The sequence below is a fragment of the Macaca nemestrina genome, chromosome 16 (genome assembly GCF_043159975.1).
Source record: "Macaca nemestrina isolate mMacNem1 chromosome 16, mMacNem.hap1, whole genome shotgun sequence".
NCBI classification, from domain to species: Eukaryota; Metazoa; Chordata; class Mammalia; order Primates; family Cercopithecidae; genus Macaca; species Macaca nemestrina.
In genome coordinates this window covers 34,672,162-34,676,140 of record NC_092140.1, presented here as the reverse complement: position 1 = coordinate 34,676,140, position 3,979 = coordinate 34,672,162, and the positions used below count along the sequence as shown (strand labels likewise).

The 3,979-nt window shown below is 41.9% G+C and overlaps 1 pseudogene; it reads left to right on the top strand.

The window, feature by feature from the left end:
- The first annotated feature begins 1,353 nt into the window (after positions 1–1,353).
- LOC105481713 (T-complex protein 1 subunit epsilon pseudogene) lies at positions 1,354–3,002 on the top strand (annotated as a pseudogene).
- Positions 3,003–3,979: the final 977 nt, after the last annotated feature.

Genomic DNA, 3,979 nt, shown 5'->3' with positions numbered 1-3,979 from the left:
CTTGGTGATTTCCACTTTTCCTGCATATATTTTGCCCCCTAGTCCACTCTCCACATGCCACTTCTGTAATCACTTGCGATGGAAACCCACACAAAGCCCTGAGCTACACTGACACTTTGGGAGAACCTTGAAAATAAAGCAGCCGCATCACTTACGTCTATCCATAAGTTCCTCAATTGGCAAATATTTTTATAAAACATAGACACACTTGCCATCTCTATGACTTGGGTGACTCAAAAGGATTATTGATTATTGTTTATTCATATTCTCATCAATTCCACCAGCATTGATTAGTGGGTCAATCTAGTTATGACACCAAAATGGAGACCCAAGAAATAGAAAGGAGGTGTAAAGCAACCTTCTCCCAATCTAGTGATAGAAAAATCCCATGTATATAAAACAACCAGGAAAAAAAAATCTCATGGTAAGAAATAAGTAACCAGGGTGTCATTTATAGGTGCTAGGGAGTTGAAATTAAGTGAGGAATCTGAGTGAGCTTACTTAACCCTGAAAGAATCAAGAATAAAACTAGAAGAGGCTAGAGTTGTTCTGATTTTGTTTTCTGAAAAGCATGATTATATGTCACATCTGTTTTCAGTAAAGAATAGTCAGGGGATATTCAGCAGTAGATGTTAATAAGCAGGGTCAGACTCAGTAACCCTGCAACAGAAGCTCTTGTGAAAGGCAGAGATGGCCAGAGTCGGGAGGGAAGGACTTGTGAGTTGTAAAAGTACTTTAAAAATAATCTGCATCTGTTATCTGCAAAGTAGAGTAAATCTCCAAAATGAGCATGAGTCAAAATTAAACATTTGGGTCCTGGTGAGAGTCATGTTAAAATTTTGCACGCTTGTTGGTTTTGTGTGTTACCTTGTTGAGGTCGTGGACATTCTTCTCCAACATGTGGTTCTCTTCCTCTGGTTTCCTTCATGCAGTGATTTTAAAACAGCTCTCCAGCCTCCTCACTCCAAGAAAAGCAAAGTCATTCCACATAGCATTAATATGCATTAGAAGTTTGGTTGAAGATTTCTTGTGGAGAAGGAAGCACATGTTTATATGAGAAAGAAACTCTTACAAATCCAGAGACATGTAGGATCTTGCCTGGGTCCTTCTTTGGCTGCTAGTCACAGGGGCTCCTTCCCCCCTCCCTTTTCCCTGTGCAGTGTCCATGGCCTCCTTATGTCTGCTTCCTGGCTCATTGGTCTTGCCTAGCTTCTCTAGGATATCTTTCCTCTTTTAATGTTAAGCACCTCAGCTCTTACTTAGCTCCAGGCTGTCTTACCAGCTGTCTTACCAACCAGCCTTAATGGCTGTCAAATAAAGAAAAAGTGGAAAAGTAACTCCTGCTGCTGCAACATGGCATCCATGGAGACCCTCGCCTTCGAATGATATGGGCCCCCTTTCCTCATCAGCAAGGATCAGGACCACAAGTCCCGCCTTATGGGACTTGAGGCCCTCAAGTCTCATAGAGTGGCAGCAAAGGCTGTAGCAAATACGATGAGAACATCACTTGGACCAAATGGGCTTGATAAGATGATGGTGGATAAGGATGGCGATGTGACTGTAAGTAATGATGGGGTCACCATCTTAAGCATGATAGATGTCGACCATCAGATTGCCAAGCTGATGGTGGAAATGTCCAAGTCTCAGGATGATGAAATTGGAGATGGAACCACAGGAGTGGTTGTCCTGGCTGGTGCCTTGTTAGAATAAGCCCAGGAGTTGCTAGACCAAGGTATTCACCCAATCAGAATAGCTGGTGGCTATGAGCAGGCTGCCTGTGTTGCTATTGAACACCTGGACAAGATCAGCGATAGCATCCTTGTTGATGTAAAGGACACCAAATCCCTGATTCAGACTGCAGAAACCATGCTGGGCTCCAAAGTGATCAACAGTTGTCACTGACAAATGGCTGAGATTGCTGTGAATGCCGTCCTTACTGTAACAGATATGGAGCAGAGAGGTGTTGACTTTGAGCTTATCAAAGTAGAAAGCAAAGTGGGTGGCAGGCTGGAGGACACTAAATGGATTAAGGACATGATTGTGGACAAGGATTTCAGTCACCCACAGATGCCAAAAAAGTGGAAGATGCTAAGATTGTAATTCTCACATGTCCATTTGAATACCCAAACCAAAAACAAAGCATAAGCTGGATGTGACCTCTGTAGAAGATCATAAAGCCCTTCAGAAATATGAAAAGGAGACATTTTAAGAGATGATTCAACAAATTAAAGAGACTGGTGCTAAAATAGAAATTTGTCAGTGGGACTTTGATGATGAAGCAAATCACTTACTACTTCAGAACAACTTGCCCGTGGTTCGCTGGGTAGGAGGACCTGAAATTGAACTGATTGCCATCACAACAGGAGGGCAGGTCACCCCCAAGTTCTCAGAGCTCTCGGCCAGGAAGCTGGGCTTTGCTGGTCTTGTACAGGAGATCTCATTTAGGACAACTAAGGATAAAATGCTGGTCATTGAGCAGTGTAAGAACTCCAGAGCTGTAATCATTTTTATGAGAAGAGGAAATAAGATGAGTATTGAGGAGGTGAAACAACCCCTTCATGATGCTTTGTGTGTCATCTGGAAGCTCATCCATGATAATCATATGGTGTGTGGAGGAGGGGCTGCTGAGATATCCTGTGCCCTGCCAGTTAGCCAAGAGGTTGATAAGTGCCCCACCTTAGAACTCTATGCCTTGAGAGCATTTGCCGACGCTTTGGAGGTCATTCCCAAGGCCCTTTCTGAAAACAGTGGCATGAATCCCATCCAGACTATGACCGAAGCCCGAGCCAGACAAGTAAATGAGAGGAACCTTGCTCTTGGCATCGACTGTTTGCACAAGGGAACAAATGATATGAAGCAATAGCATGTCATAGAAACCTTCATTGGCAAAAAAGCAACAGATATCTCTTGCAACACAAATGGTTAGAATGATTTTGAAGATTGACAACATTCGTAAGCCTGGAGAATCTGAAGAATGAAGACATTGAGAATACTATGTAGAAAGATCCACTACTGTAATTAAATAAATGGGTGTCTCATGATGCATCTACAGTTATTTATTATTACATCCTTTTTCAGACACTGTAGATGCTACAATAAAAAAAAAGCTGTTTGGTAACCATAGTTTCACTTATTCAAAGCTGTATAATTGTGGGCATACTATCAAACTGTGAGGTTAGCACCAGTCTCTTTAATTTGTTGATCACCTCTTCAAATTTCTCCTTCTCATATTTCTGAAGGGCTTTATAATCTTTGGCAGAGGTCATGTTTTTGTATTCATTATATTAAAGGAATCTCTTTAAACAAAAAACAAAGAAAAGAAAAGCTACCAGGATCCACCTACTCTCTAAGTCAATGGGAGATTGCACATTAAGGATAATAATGCCCTTACCCAAATATTTCCGTCACATAAAGTTTGGAATCATGGAGAGATACAAGTAATTTAGCCTTACTACAGAAAATACAATAGGATGGAAGGTATTCATGTTCTTAATTCATTCCCTTTCCCATTTCTTCAACAAATACCTCAAAGTTTCCCTTTTCTTCACAAACCCCTATTATGAACTGAATGTTTATGCTCCACCCAACCCCTAACTCCCACTGGGACTGCATTTGGAGATACTGCTTGTGAGGAGGTGATAAATGTCAAATGAGGTCATAAGGTAGGGCCCTAACCCAATAGGGCTGGAGTCCTTAGATGAACAAGAGACATCAAAGTTCTCTCTGTCTGCCATGTGAGGACACACAAGAAAGCAACCATCTGCCAGAGACCCCTCACCAGAAACCACATGGGCTGGCACCTTGATCATGGACTTCTAGCCTCCAGAAATCCTCCTTTCTTCCTTTTGCATGTGCAGTGTCCATGGTTCCTCATCTGTCTTGAAAGATGAGCCAGGAAGCAGACATAAGAATAAATAAAATTTCTGTTGATGAAGCCAACTAGTTTGTGGTATTTTGTTATAGCCGCCTGAGCAGACTA